This window comes from Pimephales promelas, chromosome 23 (assembly GCF_988280905.1).
Source record: "Pimephales promelas chromosome 23, fPimPro1.hap1.1, whole genome shotgun sequence".
In the NCBI taxonomy this organism is placed as follows: Eukaryota; Metazoa; Chordata; class Actinopteri; order Cypriniformes; family Leuciscidae; genus Pimephales; species Pimephales promelas.
Genome location: NC_142791.1, coordinates 780,965 through 807,814, shown reverse-complemented (window position 1 = coordinate 807,814; position 26,850 = coordinate 780,965). Strand labels below are relative to the sequence as shown.

The 26,850-nt window shown below is 37.3% G+C and overlaps 1 protein-coding gene across 3 annotated transcripts in view; it reads right to left on the bottom strand.

The window, feature by feature from the left end:
* The window catches only part of nrip1b (nuclear receptor interacting protein 1b), a 77,119-nt gene that overhangs the window by 47,346 nt on the left and 2,923 nt on the right, over window positions 1-26,850 (bottom strand). For 2 of the 3 annotated variants that reach the window (XR_016149411.1, XM_089126005.1), the window contains exon 3: window positions 10,781-10,883. The gene's annotated coding sequence lies outside the window, so the exon portion shown is untranslated. Of the gene's footprint in view, window positions 1-6,258; window positions 7,519-10,780; window positions 10,884-26,850 lie in introns of those variants that run through there. The other variant, XR_005623415.2, reaches the window with a different exon arrangement.

The window sequence follows — 26,850 nt, the reverse complement described above, 5'->3', positions numbered from 1 at the left end:
AAATGTTGTATAATGTTTTTGTCTAAATTAAATATGAACATGGAAATAACATGAAAAATGAATATTTAAGATTTCCCAAAGATTATATTTAACAGTATTATATAATTCTTAGTGTTTTAGTTAAGTACTAGTAAAAATTAACTTTAAGTCTGCGTTAGATAAAGGTAAAATTATTATTTGCTGTTGCTTTTTAAAAATTGGTTTTATTATTATTTAACAATTTCTTGCTTTTTGTTAGTTGTAATTTTTATATAAACATTTAACTTTTAAAATAAAGCTTTTATACACTGTAAAAAATATTTTCAAGATTTGTTATCACAACATATTTTCTTTTGTCAAATCAACTTTATAATAATTTATTTAGTTGAGATAACTTATTATTTTGAGTTTCTGATGGTTAAATTAATCTACTTCATTGTATTAACTCACTTTTTCCAGTTCAATCAACTTAAAAATTTTAAGGCAACCAGGTTACTTACTTTTTTAAGTTAAACCATCAATATTTTTTTTACAGTGCAACAACCTCCCCATCTTCTGCTATATGTGGGCCTCCATGCATGAGAGCGGTGGGGGCCCCGAATCCTCGAGCTACGGCCCTGTTTGAAATGACATGAGGGTGAATAAAACAGACCGAATTTACATTCATAGTTGAATCATTCCTTTATCGTGACTATATTGTCAGATTGGGAGAGATGAAATATCAACAGTCTGTAACGATAAGTACACCCAAAGGTCACGTCCTGAAGTTCTGGGAGGTTAAAATCAGCCTTTGACTTTAAAACAGCCCGATCTGCATTGTTTGCATGAGGCGCACCTGTGGGGGAACTGAGCCGTCAGCGAGACCCTCTCGCCCAGTGAGCCGATCGGAGGACGAAAAGACAACTCCGCAAGGTTACACTAACTCTCTCTCTCTCCGGTCGCTCAGGGGGAGGAGGGGGCGAGCGGCCACGGCCCCCCCGGGCACATTTCCTCTGTTCCCACGGGGGCATTGACATTCAATTGCCCCTGTTTGCTCATTATCAGAGCAGCACGAAACAGTCTGAGGCTGTCCGCAGTTGAGATAAAACTCCACAACAAGCCTGTCTCACTCTCTCGCTCTGTTTTTCACACACACTCACGTTGTCATTCTGAAAACAAGCAATGTGATCCAACAAAATTAGATTGTTGGATCGCATTGCTTATTCAAATATATCAATAAAAATGCATTACAATTTAGTCTGAATGCCCATATCCTGTTTTGTCAAATATTGCTTCTCCTTAAAGGAGTTGTTCACTTTTGAAAAATCTTTTGCTGATGATTTACTCGCCCCCATGTCGTCCAAGATGTCCATGTCTTTCTTTCAAGGTTTTTGATGAAAACATTCCAGGATTTTCTCGCTAGATAAGACTCTTATTCATCGTCTGGAATCGTTTAAAGCCCTTTGAAGCTGCACTGAAACTCTCATTTGGACTTTGAACCGTTTGGTTCCCATTGAAGTCCATTAGCCGAAAACCGTCGGTAGCGCTCTGAAATGGCGCCACGAGCTCAGGAGAAAATCGCAAATATCTTGGCGAAAAATCAACGTTTTGACGGCAAATTTTTATCGAGTGGAGAACGGACCGAGACCTTTCGAAAGAGACCGCCCCCAGCCTCGTGGGTCCCCGGGGGCCCGAGATACAGGCCCCCAAAGCCCCTCCAGAAGCGAAAAACAAAAATATCTCGGTGAAAACTCAATATATACGGCGAAGACCGACATTCGAACAGTCTCGCCGAACTGAACAAAACTATATGCGTTTCGTCATTTTTGGTGGAGTATTCGCGGAGATATTAGCCGAAAACCGTCGGTCGCGCTCTGAAATGGCGCCACAAGCTCGGGAGAAAATCGCAAATATCACGGCGAAAAATCAACGTTTCTACGCCAAATTTTTATGGAGTGTAGAACGGACCGAGACCTTTCGAAAGAGAGCCTCGTGGGCCCGAGATACAGGCCCCCAAACCCCCTGCGTAAGCGAAGAATGCAAATATCTCTGCGAAAACTCAACGTATCCGGCGGAGACCGGGCTCCTTCGAACTGAACAAAACCATATGCGTTTCGTCATTTTTGTTGGAATATTCGGGGGATATGGAGAAAATTCTCTTCGAGAATTAATTTCTTTTCGACTGAAGAAAGAAAGACATGGACATCTTGGATGACACGGGGGTGAGTAAATTATCAGCAAAAGTTTTTTTTAAAAGTGAACTACTCCTTTAACCCAACGGTTGGGTTTGTCCATAACCCAGCATTCTTTAGAGCGTATTACCCAGAACTGGGAGTGATACAGTGCTTTAATGGGTGCATTCTAGTTTTGATGTGTCACATGACTTGCAGTGCAGATCCAGTGATACTAGTGCACTCGGACAACACTGCAGTCCCAGACGTATCTCTCGTCCCTCTGAGACGCTCACAGGCTGTCGGGGAAATCTCAGCATACGGCACTGCAGATCAATGACTGCTGACTAAACCGCTACACGAGTACATTTACAAGACGCTGTGATATTGCTTTCCGTGTTTAAATGTCATCATGTGCAAAGATTAAGCATTATAAATTAGTATGAAAATATTAATATTCTAGGTACATGTCATAGATCAAATATTGCACTGGCCGGACAAATACAAATGCAGTTTAAATGATTCACATCAACCTTGCGCTCCAGTCAACAGCAGCCGTGACCCTTCATAGTGTGAAAGCGGTGACCTTTTCTGACCCCGCATTGGCCAACTGTTATCTGCGTCCGGCAAACAAATAGTGTGAAGTCCATGTGCAGTGAGTTTTTCTATAAAACACGTCAGGTTGCAAATCAGTCAGTAACATCTGGCCCTCTACAAATATTTTGCTATTAAAAAAGGAAGTTTGTAGCTCCCCTATAATTTATGCTGCTAACAGATCAAATGTTGATGTAAGGATGACCTCTACGCAGCCGTCTGTGATTAAACAGTTTCCAACTGCTGAAAGCAAATTATGGAGCAGAGAGATAAAATATTCAGTCTGACCTTCAGATGGCCCTGAAACACAATCTCCTCTGAATAATCTACGGGTCACTAACTTTGTCCTTCACACTGTGAAAATCACACACACACACACACTCCTCTCTCACTGTCTCGCTCCGTCTCACTGTATTTATCTTCCTCCTCGGCCTTTAAAAGGAAGTTCATCTAGAAATGAAAATTCGGTCATCGTTTACTTACCCTCATGTCGCTCCAAACCTTCAAGATTTTCTTTCTTCCAAAAATCACGGGGAGACTTTTTGCACGCATTAAATTCTGGCTTCTGTCAAACACAAAAAACTGCACCACTAAAACACCATAATAGAAGACAGTATGTGTTATACAGTTATGTGCTATATTTTAATTCTTCTTTAGCCATATGATAGTGCTTTGTCAAACAAGGCTTCCAATGCAGGTCTATGGTCACCACCTCAAAGAGCATGCACAGAGAAGTCCACATTAAACATGATTTAATGACTCGTAAATGTAAGTACACATTGATGGCCTAAGACGCGAAACGAGCGGTTTGTGTGAGAAAACGAACTGTATTTATATTGTTTTTACCTCTCGTAACCACAGCCACGTCCAAGTGATCTGAGGGTTTTTGTGGTTACAAGAGGTAAAACGATATAAACACTGTTAGTTTTCTCACACAAACCGCTCGTTTCGTGTCTTAGGCCATCAATGTGTACTTACATTTACGAGTCATTAAATCATGTTTAATTTGGACTTCTCTGTGCATGCTCTTTGAGGTGGTGACCATAGACCTCCATTATATGACTGACAGAAAAGAACGGTTTGACCTAAAAATATAAAAATTGAAAATACTGCGGAAACAAAGACACCTACATCTTGGATGCCCTTGAGGGAAGATAAAACATATCAAAAAATTTATTTCAAAGTGAACTATCCCTTTAATGTGACAAGCTTGTGATAGAAATTTAAGAAGTGGGACTTATTTAGGAAATGTCTTATTGCATGTGAAGGCAGCATAAGTACTCCCTGGACTATAGAGAGCTACAAATCGAGATAAATATTTAGGATTTAAATTAATGGGACATTTTTCCATCGCTACCCTTACGAAAAAGACGTTTATTCAAGAGTGCCATTAGCATATTTCTTTTAAACTAAAAATAAGAAAGTATACTTTCAGTTTATTTTTCCTGTACTTCTCAGAAGTATACTTCAAATTCCACTTAAGTGTACTTGACTTATACTGAGAGAAAAGCAAGAATATTTGTCCTGTTCTTGTACTCAATCTTTTGATCCAGAAATACTTAAAAGTATAATTAAGTATTCAAAGTATACTAGTATAAGTATTACAGTAAAAAAGTAAACTACTAGTATACCCATAAATTCACTTGCAGTACACATGAGATACATAATTATGAACTAGTTGTGCACTTAAACATACACTTTTACGTACTAAAAGTGGGCCAATTTAGTCCCAAGCGGTATTAAAATAGTACACTTACAAGTTTACTACTAGTACATAGTGACATTAGTATACTTAAAAATATACTTGAACATTACTTAAGTATACTACATAAAATGAACTTGAAATATACTTCTTTTTCGTAAGGGTATATGAGATAGCAGCGTGATTTTTCAGGTTTCATGACGCTTCATCAGATCCACAGTGTCCTCACTGCAGTCAGACCCGCGTCCAGGAGAAGTGTCCCGTAGCGTTTTGCAAGGTGTGTGAAGCATGCAACAGCTACAAACCATCTGCATCTGCTGGAAAATACTGATGTTTCAGCAGCTTTGAGACATCAGTTATGCAGTGTATGATTTCAGTGTGGCACGAGGCCAGCGGAAATGATGAGGCCATCCTGACGCCGACAGGAACTACATGGTGACATTTGAGTCCATCTAATAAACACCTGTGAGGAATCGTATCATGAATTAGTCATTATGTTGGCGACCATTCACTGGCCAGGTCATTTGGATGTATTTGCCTTGTCTTACCTAGTCCAAGGGTAAGTAAACATATTTAATCTTTAGCGAGTCTCAGTGCCATATGGAAGCCAGCGCCTGTTTTATCTAATCTTCAGACAAACCCCACCTGCTGGGGTCGGCCAGGGTGATTCAATCATAGTCCTCCACAATACCACACTTACATCAAACATGGAGGCATTCAAACCCACGAAGAAGACCGCAACTCTCAACTCGACATTCCTGGACAAAGATGAGAGTTTCGAGTGTCGACCGCCTGTGTTTGCATACAATATCAAATAAAGTATGCTTTTCAAGGTTATGCGGTCCGCTGTATGCACAAAAACTAAAATATGCCGTTTTGATGCAAACACAGCATAATGTATACCGTGCACATGACAGAAATTTCATCATTTGCATAGTTTTACACACACTGTAACTGCGAATATGCTCATGCTTTGCTCACGAACGGCTAGGGTTGGGTATCGTTTGAATTTGAACGATTCTGATTCCGATTCCGATTCCTTGTTTCGATTCCGGTTCCCAACGATTCTCGATTATGATTCTTTTAAGAGGCAGGGTCAAAAAAAGTTTAGCTAACCTTGCTAACCAACGGTCTTTCTGAAGGAAATACTCCTTTTGTAACAAATTTTGCATTTTGCCGAGATTTCGTTATTTTTAGAAAAGTGAAGCCACACATTGGACCGCCGACGCAAGCGACTCGCGCGGTTATGCCAACACTTCCGGTAGATGCTTCTTCGTTGGTGTTGTTCAGCGGTTTCTTCTTCCGGTCGGCGGACTGTGAACATCGAAACTAGGAATCGAAATTTTAACTTTTGAACGATTCCGGGAAAAATGAAAAGTTAGTCCCGGTTCCAATCGATACTCGATTCTCGATACCCAACCCTACGAACGACATACTTCATATCACAATATGGTCTTGTAGACTTAGGGTCTTTTCGCACCTATAGATCGTTTGTGCTATATAAATAGCAGTAGTGTCTAAGTACCTGTTTCGGATTAGAACAAACGATCTATAGGTGTGAAAACGCCCTTAATTTGTTAAAATGACGCATTTTCTTGTTGTTGTTGTTGTTTAAAACCCTTTGAAGCTGCACTGAAATTCCCGCAATTTTTGCAAATTTCCCGCAATTTTTGCATGTTTCCGCAATTTTTGCAAATTCCCGCAATTTTTGCAAGTTTCCGCAATTTGTGCAAATTCCCGCAATTTTTGCAAATTCCCGAAATTTTTGCAAGTTTCCGCAATTTTTGCAAATTCCCGCAATTTTTGCAAGTTTCCGCAATTTGTGCAAATTCCCGCAATTTTTGCAAATTCCCGAAATTTTTGCAAGTTTCCGCAATTTTTGCAAGTTCCCGCAATTTCATCGCATAAAATTGCATAAATATCCCGCATATTCCATCGCATTTTTAAAGAAAACGGGCCGCGTAATCAAAGATTTTTGCCCGCCACAATCACAAAAAAACTCGCGCCTTGGGATGAGAACGGGCTGATGCTTTAGATTCTAGAGAGCATTTGATTGGACAGTCGCGGTGATGTCATAAAAATCCGCATCCAAAGTTTTGAATGCTTTTATCTCCAAAATGTGAATTTCATCATTGTTTTAGAACACACCAGGTTATTCATTACCTTAAGGCTATACTAAAACCCCGAAACCCTTTGATTTCAGGGGGTCTTTAAAGCATGACTTCCACTCTTACCTCGTTAGTGATCTGGAAAGGCTCGCAGCTGTACACTGATAACTTCACTGATCATAATTTGTTGGCACAGACATTAGCGCCAAGCCTCGGCCAAAATCGTGAAGTTAGTGTACACATCATAAATGCCCCGTGTTATCAAATGCCACATCAAAGCCACGTTTGAATAATTCATGAAGTCTTCATGTTTGCAGTCTGAGAGGGCAGAGAAATCGAGCATATGTCCAGCGTCATGAACGTGATCGAAACTGGATCCGCGTTATGAACCGACTCCAGTTGCAAAGATTTGTTGTGCATTCAGCGCAAAGTGAATAACCTTTGTGAATTATTTAGTTTATTGACCTCCGAAAGGTCGTTCCCTGCTGGCGGAGAGAGCGCCAGCTGGTTTGCAGGTGACACGTTCAAGGTCGCACGTTCCCTTCGGTTCCTAATGCGTTTGTCAGTTGCCGGGAATGAGGGTGGCAAATCGTTCACTTGATTAGCACGACCAATAAGGCCTGCCAAAGATAATAAAGCACACAGTGGCTTAAGGAGATGTGTCAAATACCCCCACCGTCTCTCGCTTTCACACACACACATTCGTTCTATTCTTGTTTTATTGTTCCGAGATGAAGGTTAAAATGTCTGCTGAACAAACATAACGGGCCAGACCTCGGGCACTGTGCGGGATCCAGGCGGGTCTCGGGCCCGACTCCATTTGCGAGTGTCAGAAGACTGACCGCGGGGCGCCACAGGCTCTCTGGGCCTCTCGGAGGGGTGAAAGTGAGGCTAATTCCTGACCAAGCTGTCACACATGATCATCGAGGAAAGCCTTATTAGCACCAGTGTTTTGGCAGTATGAGGTGCTGCGTTGAGAGAAAGCCTGGATGAATAATAGATGCATAAGGATGAGAGAGAGAGAGAGAGAGATTTTGTGAATAGTTGAGCCAAGAAGGAACATTCTGTCATCATTTACTCAACCTCTTGTCGCTCCAAACCCTCTTCTGGGGAACACAAAAGGTGGTTGGCAACCTCCAAAAATGACAAAAATGCAACATAAAACTGGTCCAAATTACTTTAAAATTCACACAATCTATAGCTATATTGATTTTATTGTAAATTAGAATTTTTTTTAAATATATTCTTTTACTTATTAGTTTTAAATGCCATTTATTTTTAATCCAAGTTTCATAACTTGATCTTCCACTGAAATGACCCGAGACCTGTTTGTCCAATAGTGGCGAGACACATATGTGGACAAATCAAGATTTGGTCTCTGAATCCGAAACAGCATACAATCACACTACTCTTATTTCTGCCATAGAAATATGGTAAAAGTAGTAGTTCTGTAAAAGTATGCGGTTCAGAGTTCAGCATTAGACTCAATGATTCAGTTATTCAGGAGAGGGAAATTATAAGTGAATAACTACTTCAATTTTGGTCTCAACAGGGTTGAGAAACACTGACCTAAACTTTACATATGACTTTCTTGTCATTTTTGGGCTCAACAACCCCAGTTTTTATTAAGCTTCATTATAGTCTATTGTAAATAATTACCAGGATATCATAAAAAATAATATATATATATGAAAAAAAACACCTTTCATGTTCTACAGAATAGAGCCAGACCGATATATCGGCCGGCCGATATTAGGCATTTTCTAAAATATCGGTATCGGCAGTCATAATGGCCGATAAATGAATATTTAAAAAATAAAATAAAAACGGAGGAAACACGCTTTAATCATCTCTCCTTGGCCTGTTATATTGAAAATGTATGTTTTACAATTTGCAGTATGACGTTATCTATTGCTAAATAGACTAGCTAACCACAAAGCTAGCTAATGCCACTATCATCAGTGGAAGACCGCTAACGTTAACATTAATGAGCTCGGAAACCACAATGAACTTTTTCTGCCTAAATAAAGTAATGATTACTGTATTTATAACTAGCATATCTCTAGTTACAGTCCCTGCATTGTAAAATGTAAGTTATACTTGCGAGGAGTGAACATTTAGACATAGAGAAAAAGTATCAAACGTATCTTGTGCAGAAAAGTGTGTGAAATCCAACAATATTTAATAAAAAAAAAAATATCGGCCGATATATCGGATTTTAAAACCCCAAAATTTAAATTTTTGGGTGAACTATCCCTTCACAAAAAGTTCTACTATTGCCCGCACTATTTATGGGAGAGCATTGCAGTGCCTGAATATGAAAAATCAGGTTTGTCCTCTGCATGCTAGGTTAGGGCGGCATGCAAAGGTCACAGCAAGGTCATATTTATGAGATGATGGCATCACACACACATGCATTGAACCATTTACGCCATTTATCCCTGCGCCATCCTCAGAGACCCAAACAAAAGGGATAAAAAAAGACACTGAACTGAGATTATTGTGACGACATGTTTTTGAAACATACATTAATTTGATCTGCACCACATACGTTATCCGGACCGGACCCTACAGCATGCATGAGCTAACGTCTGCAGCAGAAAGCTACCACTCAGACAGAAAAAGAGAAATGCACTTTTTAGTGTTGCTTATATTGTCTACTTCTCAGACACATCTGTTCTCATCTCAGACTCCTGACGGATCTCATGAAGGGAAAATGATCCAGTCTCACTGAGGAGTGTGTGGTAAAGGTCACTCTCACACACACTGAGCTGAACTCTTTGATTCATGAGCTCACGACACACTGATGATTCATTTGATTTAGAGGGAAGATCTGAACAGAAAATCTCATTTCAATCATATAGTTTTTATAGACTTTTCACTCTGGATATCATATTGTCTTAAAAGGCTATAAAGTGTCCTTAGTTTTAATACACATGACTCATTAGTGCACATTATTCGAATGTTTTTGATTATTATTTACCAAAATGTAGTCTGAAACCTTTCTAATGCAAGAAAAATAAATAAATATATCATACTGAAATAATGTCATAGCCAATTATATTTCACAAAGACATATTTTCATTAGCCAGTTGTGTGTTGAATGCGTTTAAATCAGTGTTGGGTAAGTTACTCTAAAAAAGTAATTAATTACTAGTTACTAAGTACCTCTTCAACAGTGTAATTAGATTACTACTAATTATTCTCTCTAAAAAGTATTTAATTACTAATTACTTTCAAAATCCCATATCAATCTCAACCAACTGAATAATACAAGGATAGACATGAATCTGTTTTAATTCTTTCAAATAAATACTATAAAATTGCATGAATTATCCCTAAACAGACCAAGGTGGAGAAGGTTACATTATAAAAACACATCAGACAATACATTTTGATGTTAAACCCACTATTGTTTGTTTTATGTCTGATCTCATGACATTTCACCCTTTTTTCATACATATTTTACAATAATTCATACGAATTTGTACGAGTGCGGTCGTAATATTTAGACGCCTCATAAAATGCATACGAATCGCTGTGAGATCGGATTGATCTATACACAGTATTTACCTCAATTACATCAGAAGTAACTGTAATTAAATTACTGATAAATGAAGGATAATCCCTTACTTTACATTTTCAAGGGAAAAGTAATTAAATTACAGTAACTAATAATTACTTAGTAATTAGGTTTAAATATACACATTCATCTTTCCAGTGGTGAAGTATCCCTTTAAATTAGAGTAGTAAAGGTTGCAGAGTGCAATTCTTGTTGACTTTAATGTTTGTTGGTCTTATTGTCTTTATTCCACACTGAACAGTGAAAGTAATGAGTGTGTTGCGACCCGAGAGGTTCCTCGGTGCGGACGGCAGCAGTAATGGAAGCTATTGACCCCGTTATTACTCTGAACTTCTTCAGCCTGCTCCGATTATTCGACATCTCTCCCAGACAACTCGCTTTCAGAGCTCATTTGCAACAGGACAGCCTATTGTAATAGCAAAGAAAACTGTATTGATTTTGCCACTAACAGCACGGTGGCTCCCATTGATCAGGACTAAACACTTATTATTCAGAGTTCCCAGAATGCTCTGGTGGCTGACACAAGCTGCAGGTCTCACTTATGAGGTCTGGATGGAGTGTGTGTGTGCGTGTCCTCATTTTACCAGCGGATGTAACTCTTACATTTTGTCGAGGAAGAAAATGAGAAACGGATGCCAAAAATTAATATGCATCATTTACTCACCCTCAAATTGTTCCAATCCAGTCCTTTCTTCTTAAACAAATGGAGATATTTTGACGAATGTTCATGCTGCTCTTGCCAATATTTTAATGGAGATTCCAGGATGCTGTTGAGTTACAAAAGAGAGAGAAAAAAGTCAAAATTTGTGGTATTACAAGTTTTCTAATGCCATACAACAGCTTTGAACCCGTGTTTCCCAACCTTATTTTGCCACAAAGTTTTGATAAGAAAAAAAATCCCAAGGCACACCACTATATAAAATATAGGCTTACAAAATTGCACAAACATGCATTGCTTCATATCAAATGGCATATAAAAACTAAATATTATATTAAACGTATTAGGCTACTCACATTTAATGTGAAACTTGAGCTAAGGTCAGGTCGGACCACAATAAGGTCAGCATGACATTGTTAGTGATTATAAAACAACAGATTTCCAAAGTCGTCATCAAAGTTGGTATTGTGGCTTTATATAGTCAGACACTTGCAAGTGTCATTATAATATAAAAATTTTATGAAAATCAAGCTCAAATTGAGTAAGCCTACTAGGTTTTTGGCCAGCATATTTTGTCTGTCAGTGGAACAGCCAATCTGAGGCATTAAAAGTAGGCTATATAAAGTTTATTGTAGAAATATGGGAGCTTTCCGGGCGATTTTCACATAAAACTAAATGTTACTCTTCTGTTTTATGACAAACTGCGACGTTTTTGACTCTCAGAATTATCTTTTAAGTTGACAAACATCATATGTGTAGCCTAATTCAGGGCACAGTTCAGAGTCAGACGGAATAAAAAGATAAGTTGTCTCTCGCCATTGACTACCACTACCACACATATTTTTTTCCGAAATAAGGTCATGACAGAATAATAAAATGGCATAATTCACAATTAAAACAAACTGCTAAACTCGCTTCTTTTTTACTTTTCAACAATTCTCAAATAGCCTATAAAAATAAAACTATTAAACATTAGTAGTAGGCCTATATTATAATAAGTAACAAATTAATACGATAATGAAAAATTAATAATTTAAAAAACAATGAATCGAATATTATTATATTACATCAAATTATATAATAAATATATGAAGAATTCAGATGCAAAAGCCTCTAAGTGCCATTTGAAATTTTCTTCTAAAATGATCATTTTTGTCAAGCTTGTATATTTAAGTTCAGTAATTTCACTTAAATGGCAATGAAGATTACCTATTAATTGTCATTTTAATGAAATTACTGAACTTAAATATACAAGCTTGACAAAAATGATCATTTTAGAAGAAAATTTCAAATGGCACTTAGAGGCTTTTGCATCTGAACTCTTCATATGCACTATAATAACATACATCTATTTTTTGGAGGGACTATGAATTGAATTATATTTTTGTTTGTGTCTGCTGGTCTATGTAATGTAACACACACCGCATGTTCTCTTAAGGGTTTAACCTATTAAACGTCAGGACTCTGTCGGTCAGCTGATTCTTTTTGCCGGCTGTGAACTTGTGAACAAAATCAATGCGCCCGAGTAAAATCACTCGCTGGAAGACACGAGACAGCCGCGGGCCCCGCGCTTACCTGAGCTCCATTTCATGCATCAGCTGTCTCAACACAAACAGAGTGAACTTACACACACACACACACACACTTCTAATGTCTCAACATGCAACATTGGCAATGTTCTGTACAGCTGTGGCCTGTTGTGGCCCTGAGGGAATCCCAGCAAACACAAAGACAGCAGTATCTACACACACACACACACACATATGCAAAGCATTCAGATCGTCTGTGTCTCTGAACGCCCAGTGTCAGCTGTGCAGGGACTACACAGGAAGCCGAGTAGACAACTGCAATAAAACTGTCCAACTAATGAAAGCCGGACTCAGATTGAGCACTCGCATTAACTCTGCCATGCTGGATACACAAACCCCCCCTCATCTCCACTTTAGGATCAAACTTGATGCGTTTATGGCCACCCGGAGGAACATTTTATCGTTCAGAGGTTGGCCTTTAAGAGTCAACTTTGTCTGATGTTTCTCCTAAAATTATTAAGAGAATAAAAATAGTTGCAAATGAGACACTTGTTGACATACAGTAAAAGTACAGAGTTTTCAAAATGAATGTGGAGATTGTGTCATTAACAGTGTTTACTGAGTAATTAGTTACTGTAATTTAATTACTTTTCCCTTGAAAATGTAAAGTAAGGGATTACTCTTCATTTATCAATAATTTAATTACAGTTACTTCTGAGATGGCCACTGAAAAAAATGATATGCTTTATCTAATCAATAAAATTGTGGCAACATATTACAAGCAATATTATTAATTAAATTGTACAAATTAGAATTAATTAGAATGTTAATTTGATTAACTATTACTCAATTCTAATTTGTTCAAGTTAATAAATAATATTGCTTGTAATCTGTTGCCACAATTTTATTGATTAGATAAAGCATATTCATTTTTACAGTATAGATCAATCCGATCTCACAGCGATTCGTATGCATTTTATGAGGCGTCTAAATCGTACGACCGCACTCGTACAAATTCGTATGAATTATTGTAAAATATGTATGGAAAAAGGGTGAAATGTCATGAGATCAGACATAAAACAAACAATAGTGGGTTTAACATCAAAATGTATTGTCTGATGTGTTTTTATAATGTAACCTTCTCCACCTTGGTCAGTTTAAGGATAATTCATGCAATTTTATAGTATTTATTTGAAAGAATTAAAACAGATTCATGTCTATCCTTGTATTATTCAGCTGGTTGAGATTGATATGGGATTTTGAAAGTAATTAGTAATTAAAAGTAATTAAATACTTTTTAGAGAGAATAATTAGTAGTAATCTAATTACACTGTTGAAGAGGTAATTAGTAACTAGTAATTAATTACTTTTTTAGAGTAACTTACCCAACACTGGTCATTAAATCTATTTGACTTTTAAAATCTCATCTGAAACTCTACAGGAGACACATAGGGTTAGAGTTAAGCAGAATTCTTCTTCTTTTCCATTTGTTCTCTATTTATGATCACTGCTGCTGTCTATTAAACTGAGATATCAAATTGAAACAATCCAAAAATAATGCTATTTTTCTTTCTTTCAGAGTTAAATAACAATTTGTTGGAACTGATCAAGAATCGCATAAAATAAAACAGGCATATATACCAAGAGACTAATTTCAAATTTCAACAAATTCTCCAAGACATCAATGAGATTAAATGGACACCAAATTGAGTCTCGGTCTACAACTTTTCAGATTTTTCTTTTGAGAACAAAGTTATTTCCATTATCCCAAAGGGGTAGTTCACCCAAAAAAGACAATTCTGTCATCATTTACTCCAGTCCAAACCTAGATGAATTGCTTTCTTCTCCTGAACACAGACGCATATTTTGAATGTCTTAGAAGAAATAATTCATACAGGTTTGAAGCAACTTGAGGACGAGTAATTTTCTTTTTTGGTTAACTATCCATTTAACAATGTCACAAACTTTTCAAATTTGCCAAATAGACATAAGCCTAGAACAACCACACATTAGTTTCCCATTAGTTACTATGAAACATTTACATTTTCTCTAATGATTTATGGAAAATAAGTCTCGTCTCATTTGAACTGCCCTCTGAATTTACCTGATGGTTATCTCCTGAAAGCAGACAAGCAAAAGCAAGTTTAATGAGACAAACAATTCATTTACATAAACCATTGCAAAGACTATCTATCTATCTGTATCTATCTTTCCTTCTATCTATCTGTCTGTCTGTCTGTCTGTCTGTCTGTCTGTCTGTCTGTCTGTCTATCTATCCATCTAATTAATGCCTCAGTTAGTTTCACAGATGTATCTCGTGTCTCTGGTTTCTCTCCAGCATATGCGAGAACAAACCCCTGTGTGCCAGACCGCAGCTGTGTGTGTGTTGGGGTCACAGTGGGGGATAATAGCCTGCCACGGGTGATTATTTGTTAAACAATTGTAAAATGCAAATGGTAGGCACTGTACCAACAAAAGACCCATGCGAGAGGTCATCTACGCTGTCGAGAAGAGCAGACTTTGCTTTTAAAGAAAACGATGCCATTGTATCCAGTCAGCTGCAGAAACATCACCTGGTCTGATTATAGGGACACTCAAATTAAAGGAGTAGTTCACTTTAAAAAAAAAACTTTTGCTGATAATTTACTCGCCCCCGTGTCATCCAAGATGTCCATGTCTTTCTTTCTTCAGTCGAAAAGAAATTAAGGTTTTTGATGAAAACATTCCAGGATTTTCTCCATATAATGGACTTCAATGGGGACCAAACGGTTCAAGGTCCAAAAGACACTTTCAGTGCAAACTGCAAACTGTTCAAAGAGCTTTAAACGGCTCCAGACGACGAATAAGGGTCTTATCAAGCGAAACGATCGCTCGTTTAATAAATAAATAACAAAGTTTAAGTTTTATAAGCTCAAATGCTCGTCTTGCTCTGTTCTGTGATGCGCGTTTGTGACTCTCCTGTTCAAACTCGTTTATAAAAATGAATGAATCTTTTTCCGAGTCAATTCGTTCGTTGAATGAACCAAATGACACGAGACTGAATATGAACCTCATTGGTTCTCGCATGTCAGGCGAACATGTGTGAGCTTCAGTTTAGCACAACTAATAAATTAGTTGATGAATGTTTATATGTGATTAAAAGCCTAAACTCAATCTGTTGAGTCTCTTCATGAAAACTGGACTAAACCACTCAATTCATATAGTTGAAGTGAAAGCTCTCAGATTTCATCAAAAAGATCTTCATTTGTGTTCTGTAAATAAACAAAAGCCTTACAGCTTTGGAACAAGTAGTTAATGACAGAATTTTCATTACTGGGTGAACTATCCCTTTAATGTGGCTGCTTTTCTAGCCAATGAAAGTGAATGGTGACCAAAAGTGGAGTTGACATCTTTTCAGGGAGACATCTGAAGCTCTAAAGCCTAACACGAAACTCAATTTCAGGTAGAATACATATTTATTCACTGTTTAAAGCAAATTTAGATCTTTTCAAAGACATCCCCTCAGAACATGAGCACGTCCGTGTTCGCCACTAGAATTGACATCCTGCCCGACGACTGTCGTGTAAAAACATTACAAGGTGGCCTGGTTTCCTTTCTCTACATTTTGGCAGGAGATGACTCTGTGCGGCTCAGGGTCACCCTGATCCCTGACAACTTTCTCTCCTTCTTCTTCTTCATCATCATCGTCGTCGTCCTCTCGTCCCCCCTCCTCTTCCTCAGCTCTGTTTGTTTTTGTTCTCTTATCTCTCTCCGGCTCGGCTGTCCCCTGAAGCTGTCTAAGCCATCGTTTTGTCCTTGTGCTGCCAAAAAGAAAGCTGAAGGATTGGCTGGCACTGGCTGAGTTTGCAAAACTCCTACGCTGGAAAGTAGGACACCAGCCGATCGAGTCTGATGATGTCTGATAATCAAATGGAGCTTCACTAACAGTAAGGTGACCACACTTCAACTGTGATACAATTTTCAAGAACATATATAATGTGACGTTTGACATTGAAACAGACTTCTGCACTCTACGTATAGTGAAAAAAATCCCGTTGTTTTTAGCTGTGGTTACCAGAACTTTACCGTCAAAAATACAGTATCAACGTTATTGGTTTAATAGACTTAGCTTAAAATTTACAGTAATAACCCAATTCATTATCTGATCTAATGTTAATTTTAGGTTTTTCGCTGTAAATTATTGAATGAGTTGTTCTTTTTCACTTTCAAAAACTTAAAATTTAACGGTATTTTACAGTAAAATTACATTAAATGTACTGTTAACGGTTATTCACCGTATATAGAAAGAAAACTTTCTGTTAACAAATTAACAGTTTTGCACTGTAGCATTTTTACAGTCTTTTACCGTTAAAATCACGATAATTACGGTCTTTTACCGTTAAAGTCATGATAATTATGGTCTTTTACCGTTAAAATCATGATCTTTATGGTCTTTTACCGTTAAAATCACGATAATTACGGTCTTTTAACGTTAAAATCATGATCATTACGGTCTTTTACCGTTAAAATCATGATCATTACGGTCTTTTACCATTAAAATCACGATCATTACGGTCTTTTACCATTAAATTCATGATCATTACGGTCTTATACCGTTAAAATCACGATAATTACTGTCTTTTACCATTAAAATTATGATCATTACGGTCTTTTACCATTAAAATCACGATAATTATGGTCTTTTACCTTTAAAATCATGATCATTACGGTCTTTTAGCGTTAAAATCATGATCATTACGGTCTTTTAGCGTTAAAATTATGATCATTACGGTCTTTTACCATTAAAATTATGATCATTACGGTCTTTTACCGTTAAAATCACGATAATTACGATCTTTTACCGTTAAAATCACGATAATTACGGTCTTTTAGCGTTAAAATCATGATCATTACGGTCTTTTAGCGTTAAAATTATGATCATTACGGTCTTTTACCGTTAAAATCACGATAATTACGGTCTTTTAGCGTTAAAATCATGATCATTACGGTCTTTTAGCGTTAAAATCAAGATCATTACGGTCTTTTACCGTTAAAATCACGATGATTACGGTCTTTTACCGTTAAAATCATGATCATTACAGTCTTTTACCGTTAAAATCAAGATTTTTTTTTTACAGTGTGGTCAAAGACACAACGACATCCATAAAGTAAATAGTTGCATTGCCATTCATCCATTGCCATCATCTTCAGGTCAGATAGTCCTTCTGTTCTCATGCTTCATCAGACATCATACAAATAACAGCCTTGAGAAACAATGAACATCGGCGAAAGGTGAGGGAGAGAGAGCGAAACCTGGCCATCCTCAGGAGGGCTGTAAAAATTGATGTGCCCTTTTGGCTTTGCTGGCACTGACCTCCACATCAGACACAGAGTGATGGCTGCAGTTTTACAGCACGTCCAAGGCCCGATCGGCTGATTTTCAACTTATCAAGGATTCCACAGAGGGCATTTAACTTGGACGATGCCCAGAAACTCATACCGGAGCTTGTTATGTCTGAAGGGTATGTCATGATTTTTAACTAGCGGTAGATGTCCAACAGCGTAGAGCACAATTAACTCTTGAATGCAACAAAAAAGAGGCATTTTGGGAAATCAACACATTCTAGAACGACCCTTTCCTTGATAGAAGCAATAGGAGCCTTTATCTATCGCATGCCTGGGAATAATTACTTCTTTTTTTTTTTACCTCAGCCATTTTGTTGCTTGCTGATAATAACAGTGGTCCCTGGTGAATTCTTATTAGGGTGTGTTGACCTTGAGAAAGCACACACACCATTGACATCTTAACTAAGACCGGAACATGCTTTTACAATCCTTCTCGCTTCGTCTGCTCGCACCGACTGAAGTGGAAAAACCAGTGGAGGTTCAGGAAGTAAAGGTAAAAACTAGGATTTTATGAGGTGTTGGAAGGATAAGACATCTCCTGATGCATTTACTCCCCACAGTGGGACTTTCTCAAGTAAAACACGTTTAAACAAATATTCTTGCTAGTCAGAAATGTCTTTTAAAATATAATTCAGTTGTAATTCAATTTGAATTCAAGGAAGGAAGTACATTTTTTAAACTAAAGCAATTGATTTATTTAGCAAGGATTCATTAAATTTATCAAAAGTGAGAGCAAAGGCATTTATAATGTTACAAAAGATTTCTATTTCAAACAAATGTTGTTCTTTTCAAAGAATCCTGAAAAAAGATCATGGTTTCCTCTAAAAATATTAAGCAGCACAACTGTTTTCAACAATGATAATAATAAGAAATGTGTTTTTTATTTTTTTAGAACGATTTCTAAAGGATCATGTCACAGTAGTGTAACAATATATCGCAATAAAAAAATGCAACAATATCATGTATCATGGATAGTTTCCAAAAATTTAAATTACAGTGTGAGAAAAAAATTCTCACAAAAGTTTTAGTGTCAGGACTACATTGAACTACTATATATAATGTTGATTATAATGTATAATAATGCAATTGGGGAATATTTGTGGGTCCTGATAATGCCTAATGACTTATAACTTGACCAGTAAAGTGATTTTAAATATTATTTTATTTTTATCTAAATTTTTAAATATATCTTGTCAGAAAAAGTGCAAGAATATTCGTCTACAATAACTCACTAATTTCAGCTTCAGAATCATGAATATTGTTATTCTGGTTACAAGCACCGAGTCCAAGCCTATTCATTTAAACCTACAATGTAACATCAAATTTAGCATTTTAACAGTACGTCTTTTGTTAGCCTTTTATCATATGTCTTGGAGTATCGCAATAATATCGTCGTAATATCATGAGTTCAGTACCGAATCGTGACATGACGATATTGTGTGACAGTGAAGACTGGATAATTACATTTTAAAATATATTAAATAGAAAATATTAATTAATTAATATTATTATTTCTGAAGGATCATGTGACTGAAGACTGAAAATAAAGCAAGTTGCCATTACAGAAATAAATACATTTTTTAAAATATATTAACATAATCTTACCAACCACAAACATTTGAACAGTAAGGGGTAGGATGATATTAATGTTTATTAAAATCATTAAAAATATTATAATTATAAAAATGTGAACTCATATCCACAAATATTTTAAGCAGCACAACTGTTTTTATCATTAATAATTAAAGTTTCTTGAGCACTAAATCACATAATTATTTCTGAAGGATCATGTGACTGAAGACGAATTCAGCATTGCCATTACAGAAATAAATACATTTTTTAAAATATATTAAAAAAATCTTACCAACCACAAACATTTGAACAGTAAGGGGTAGGATGATATAGGATGATAGGGGTATTAATGTTTATTAAAATCATTAAAAATATTATAATTATAAAAATGTGAACCCATATAAGTCTTTGGAAAAGCTCTTAAAGTTAAAATGTGTCACTGTGAATTAAATGACAAACACAATAAAAACAGCATGTTGATAAAAAAAAAATAGTAGTAATCTAGAAAAACTAGCTGACCTTATTAATTGGATGACTCGTCTAATTGATCACCTTACCCATCTTACTAAAGGAAACCAGCATCCATCTGGACTAAATTCTTATGAAAGTTCGGCCTACTCTCTTTCTTGAACAAAAACATACAAAAGACGGCATCAAAAGCTTCCAAAACTTAATTCTCACTCTGAACTATAAGCAATGTTCTCGTTTGCGTCTCAGTACCACAGAGTCGCACTATAGAGGAATAAACACAAGTAAAATGAATAACTTGAGAATCAACATAAATTCCCACATCGCCACTGCTAAGACTCTTTTCCGCTAGCTTTCCAGATTCTAAAAAAGAATGGATCTGTGTTGACCAGAAAACAGGTTTAACATTCAATCCCATTAAAGTATACACAGAGACAACCGCAGCCGACCGCAGAGAAATCACAATAATGCACGCAGTGGGAATTAAGACTGTGGAACATATTGTGTTACGACTAGCGGTCTTTTGCTGAGGCTTTGGATATCCAGCTCCCGTCTTCACAGGAACAGGCCTCTGTTTAGATGTTCCTGCATCTGGGGAAATGTTCGCCTTATTACTTTTTGTCACAATAGCTCCCTCTCAGTTTCACAACAATATTCAGTGGTTCTGATTGCTTTAAAGGTGTATATAACACTCATGACCTTTCTCAAATTTATAGATTTAAATGATATCAGAGAATGTCTAATTGAAGAGAATTGGCACTGGCTGGTTACTTCCGGGTTCTGGACCGGCTGCAGTAACACGTCTCTGTCCATGCGGGGGCGCTCGCGGTCGAGTGCAGAATGAATGGGAGTCAATCCAGAAATCCACTTTTCTCAGGACGTAATTTTTTGTCAAGTAATTTGAAAGTTGCATTCAAAAGGGAGGGCTAAGATAATGCACTGCATTTTTAAGTTCACTTATCTGTTCTAAAAATCCGTTCAAAACTGTGATGACGTCACACAATAGCAGAATGCTAGCGTGCTCCGGCCAACAACGGCCTAACCTGTAAGACATCAAAAGGACATAAGCACTCGTTCATTCGACTTTTGGCCTATAATCTATATTGAACTTGCGGAATCAACAATAAAATCTATGTTAATTTAACGACAAGCAGGTGAAAGAGACACATTTAGCCGTTTAGCCCCATAGACTCCCATTCATTCTGCTCTCGCCCGCGATCACCTCCAGTGGAATTCTAATGGAACTGCAACCAAGATGATACACAACGGGGCTAATATGAAGTGCCAAGGCTCTCCGTTAGACGGGCTCTGATGATATGCTATATATGTCAAAAAGTTACACTAGTTTGCAGCGCTAGATTCTGTCTGACGTCCATATTCGTGTTGTGTTCTCGTCTTGTTCGCTGGGTATTGGCGCGCGTGCTGTTTCGCGTCATTTCCGGTTCGTTTTATCGCATGATTTTTCGTGACAAAAAGTGGTTTGTAGACAAGATAGAATCGTTGGGTGACAGAGTTGTCGTCCACTCGTGTAGTGCGTTACCTCCTGTTGCGGATCAATCGCGTCGTGTCGTGTGTGTAAACATTAGAGGCAGACCGATATATCGGCCGATATTAGACATTTTCCAAACTATCGGTATCGGCAGTTATAATGGCCGATAAATATTAAAATATTTCAAAAATAAAATAAAAACGGACGAAACACGCTTGAACCATGTCACGAGTGTTGGAGTTGTATAGTTTGTCCACCAGAGGGCACTCTACACCGTCACGAGACATCCATTGCTTGAATAACAATTAAAAGATCATCCCCATCAGTTCTCTCAACTCAAATAAGCAGGACAAAATTTGTGACTATCGTGTCCAGTTTTGCTGCAGTTAAATAAGCCGAGAGTGAAGCGGAATTAGCTAGTAATAGTTACGTTACGTTGTTCCAGTGTAGTTGACTGATTGTCCTTTTAACTTTCGATATTGTGACTGAAGTATTTCTTTAATAGCGCGTGACAGTTATAGCAATGAGACGCATCATCTCTCCTCGGCCTGTTATATTGAAAATGTATGTTTTACAATTTGCAGTATGACGTAATCCATTAAATTATGGCTCATCATAGACTAGCTAACCATAAAGCTAGCTAATGCCACGATCATCAGTCAAGAAACAAGTTTCTTTTTAAAATGCATTATCATATTATTTTAGTTAAAACTAATAAATAACTACAAATAACTAATGTTAGGGAAATCTGGTAATGTTTTGTAGCGGGTTTCCGAAATAATAATTTAAAAAAAATATCGGCCGATATAGCGGATTTTAAAACCAATAAATATTTGTATCGGTATCGGCCTTCAAAATCCTTCATCGGTCAGACTCTAGTGAACATCTCAACAACTTACACAGAGAGCGAGTCAAGTCGCACAGTTCAGCTCGACGATTAAACATCATGTAGTGTGAACTAGGCTTAAGAAACACACCCCGAGAGGTGCCCGAGGCCTCACACAGACACGGTCTTGTAAAAAGGGAAACAACAGGCCAAAACAGAGTCAGACCAATTAAAAGAGAACAAGCTTTGCTAGTGCTTTGTCATCATTAAACGGGAACAGTTTTACGGCGCCTCTGGAATTAGCCTTACTGTCACCAACCCGCTGGGAATGAAAGGGCAGCTCACGGCTCAGGGTCACCGGAGGTCACGGGTCACTGAAAGGCCAGTGAGAAACCCTTTAGACATGCACAGACACGCAAAGAACATCAAGCTCAACCACTTGCACTTATTAATGCACCATACCACCTATAAAACACAACGAAAACAAGCTGCAAATGAAATGGAGTGTGAAATGCTGATCATAAACTGGCCGCCTTTGTCTTGATTGGAGGGGTGAATGCAGGCCCGAGGCCAGACACTGTTGACTGACATTTGAGTGTAGCATGACGTTTGTGTCCCAGCCTGTGGCAGAGACACCATGGCGACCGCAACTGTCTGATGCGCGTCACACTCGGATAGCATCGTGAGACACGGGAGAATCACACAAGAGGCATGATGGGTCAGCTCTCATGGGCTTTTAGCACTACTGTGAAAAAATTATTCAGGCTTTAGTTATGTGAAGGCCAGAAACATTATCATTTGATAATTGCTAGTCAAAACTCAAAAGTAGGCAGGATTAAGGGGAGGTACGTTCTCATTCTGGAGAGTATTCGATTTGGCAAAATGAGTGAGTGCAGGATGAGTCATTCATATTTTTGATCTGTTTTCCTAGACGAGAAATTAAAATGTGTATAGACCATTTTGCAAAATGTAAACAAAACTGGTCCAGAAGCACTTCCTGTTTCAGTTTTTTAACACTACATAAAAGCTGGGATAAAATACAACCAACAGAACATATAAAACTGAATCAAAAAGTTAAACAAACATCTTTAAGATGTTTTCTTTACATGTGAAATAAAGAAAACAGTTACAAACTGAAACAGGAAGTGTTTCTGGATCAGTGTTGTTTACATCTTGTGAAATGGTCTATATATCTGCCAAAAGAAAAAAATGGGTGTACACTAGCAAAGTAGCCTCAAAGCCTAAAAAAAAAAACAATGAAGTAAAAGCCATTTTTTTTACATTGAAACATTAAAATGGGGTTTTATAGTCAGATGCAAATAAAAAAATAAAATCATCCAAGTTCCTTAAAAAAAAATCTAATTCAGGAGTAGAATATCATGTATTTTCTGGTGCTGTAAGAACCCAGAAACCAGAATGATAATCTCCATCAAGAGCCATATGACAACTATATATACACCAGATAGTGAAAGTAGAGGTTTATTGTTTTTATATCTTGTAATATTCATGTAATGTGTAATTTTTAGCTTTCGAATAAAACAAAAAACTGTAATATTGTTAAAGAAATGTAAACTTTTATTCAGCAAGGATGCGTTAAATTGATCAAACGTGACGGCAAAGACGTTTGCAATGTTACAAAATATTTCTATTTCAAATCAGTTCTGTTCTATTGAACTTTTCTTTTTTTCTTATTTTTTTTCTATTTCTGAAGAAAAAAAAATCTATTATGGTTTCCGCAAATATTTTAAGCAGCACAACTGTTTTTATCATTTATAATAATAATAAAAGTTTCTTGAGCACTAAATCACATAATTATTTCTGAAGGATCATGTGACTGAAGACTGAAAATTCAGCATTGCCATTACAGAAATAAATACATTTTTTTAAATATATTAACATAATAAAATAATTAATATTTCACAACATTACTGCTTTTACTGTATTTGTGCAGTCTCGGTGGGCACAAGTACGGAAGCGTATTGCATTCACTCGAGGAAACAAAATCTGAGAGTTAATTATCTCAGAGTTACAAGATTATTTTTCATGAAAAAAGTTTTTGTTCTGTTTTTCTGAATTAACGAGTTAATCATCTCAGAATTACGAGATCATTTTTCGTGGAAAAAAGTTTTAGCTCTGTTTTCTGAATTAATGACTTGATTATCTAAAAAATGAGGAGTAACTCATTAATTCAGAAAAACAGAGCAAAAATGAAAAATGATCTTGTAATTCTGAGGTAATTAACACGTTAATTCGGTAATTTTGTTTCCTCGAGTGAATGCAATGCAATACGCCTCCGCACATAAGAGACTTCTTTAAAAAACATTAAAGAATCATGCAAACCCCAAAATATATTATGCCATAAATGACAAATTGCAACCTAAAATACTGATTGAATATTAAAAAAGCTTTATATATCCATCCATGTTATGTCAGCATTATGCAGAGCGGTTCAAAATTATTATTCAGTGTCCTTTAAAACAGAGTTTGGTGACCCTCAGCAAGCGGTCAGTCTAACTGTGAAGAGCATCTCCATGGGATTCATTTATCTCGGCAGATAAAAGCAAATCTTGACTTTGACTGCAACATTTTTTAAGTCAGTCTGTGTTTAAAGAACTTAAAATTCAAGATAAGAGGTAACAATATTCTGCCCGACGTGCTGCGAGACTAATAACAGGCCGAGCTAATAAAGGCCACAGAGGTCAACGTGCTCTCATACCTTAGTGGGACGAGAGAGGGCGAGAGGTCGCCCGGCGCAGGGGGCAAACTGTTTCACTTTTTGACTAAAGGGCGTCAAACATTCAGCAGGTCAGAGGGGAGGGCGAGAGGTCGCGACCTTTGGGTTCAGATTCCGTGCACACAGGGTTTCAAAGGTCAGCACAGGCATGCGAGGTGCCCGAGGGAGTGATGTCCCCTCCTCATCCCGCTCACCTCCCGAAAGGTTATCAGGACAGAAGCCTCAATACACTCTAAATCTTCCCCTCCACCAGAAAATAACTCTGTGTGACGCCCTTGAGCTGATAGATGATGTTGTTCCTCAAAAATATTGGTGATGGATTGATGTTTTCTCTTTCTCTCCAGCAGTCCGGCTCACGAACGACAGCTCGAGTCATTCCTGCACATGAATCTTTTTGACACCGGTGCAGATCAAACTGCGGTCTGCGTCTCCTCCTGAAACCATTTCTGCTCCATCAGGATCCAGCTAGACTGCGTAATCCTTCATCAGAGAGACTAAACACTGCCGAGGCACCTCGGAGACATGCATTATGTGTGACGGGGTGAAAGAACAACATTGGTGAAAAAAATACAGACTGGGTTATGAATTGAATCATGCATCTGTTTTACATTACCCTTAAGTTTAAAGGGGACATATCATGCAAAATGCACTTTTTTAGCCCTTAAATGCATTTTGTTGTATATTTGGAGTGTTTATAAGTACAGAAAAGATGAAATCAGGTGCTTCGTTTATATCTTTATATTCTGTTTTGGTCATATTTTTCAACCTGTTCAGATTTTTCTGTTCTCTGTTACGTTTTTTGAACTATTACGTCACCGTATTTGACAAATAATGACATCGACTACCGGTCCAACACTTCCAGCAATCCGCCATTATTATTTCTCGCTCCGATTTTGTAGTCCGAGCTCAATGATGCGGAAGTTACGAGAGGGCAAGTCAAAATGTTCGGTTGTTGGATGTACGTTAGTGACCTGAAGCACTTCAAGGATTCCCACTTCAAAAAACCTCAGAAAAGATCTTCATTTGTGTTCAAAACATGAAGTCTTGCGGGTTTGGAACAAAATAAGGCTGAGTAATTAATGACAGAATTTGGGTGAACTATCCCTTTAAATGGGGTCCTGAGAGATAAACCATAATCATATCTGTTATTAGATCACCTTTCATTCATATTCTTCATCATCCGAGAGACAATCTGAGAAAAAAAGAAGCTTCTCGGTTCAGATCTGAGTCAAGGCTATAGGGCTAATGTGAAAAGCAAAGGCCAGACTGAACAATTTACGAATTCTGAACAAGGACAGACAAAATCAATGCCGTGGCGGCTCTACACATCATCTGTGGCTCTGGGGTCTGTTCGCATTTATCAAACTCCAGAGATCCACTTCCCTCGTTCACCTCTCAGATCATCTCTGGCGGAGAGATTTGACCAAAGGTTCTTATTTTATATCTCTCACTCATACAACTAGTTGCCAAAAACAATTTAATAAGCCAGTACCATATTATCCTAACTTATCAAAAGCAATTATTACTATGACATAACGTAACATAACATGCTGCACACATGCAAAACTTTGAAAACAGTGGTTGTGGTCTTATGTTAAAATTATAGTTGGCGCAACAACGACCTCAAGTGGGGAAGAGTATAAAAAACAAGCCAGATAAACGAACACGTTCCTCAACTTTTGATGCTTGCTGGCAGTTTTGCATGCAATTTGTTGCTTGTTGGATGAATATTTTAATTTGCAAATAATTTGAAAGCCCTGAAATAAAAATAACCTTATTATTAAAACCACACTGGTCTCAAAAGGACAAAACATTTACCATGGTAAACTAAACAGAGTTTCCGCCAAAACAACAACATGCTGTGGTGGAAATAACACTGATCTCTATCGTAAATAACATTTTAGGCATTTGGGGGGGGGAAAGTCATAGCTAGCATTTTATTTATCCTAAACAAACACAGCTCAGCAACATTTGCACACTTTTTGTGTAACTTGACAAAATTACGTCTGAACTGCAAAATAAAATATTCTATTTTAAAGGTGACATTTAGTCGACACCTCATTTGTTTCACTT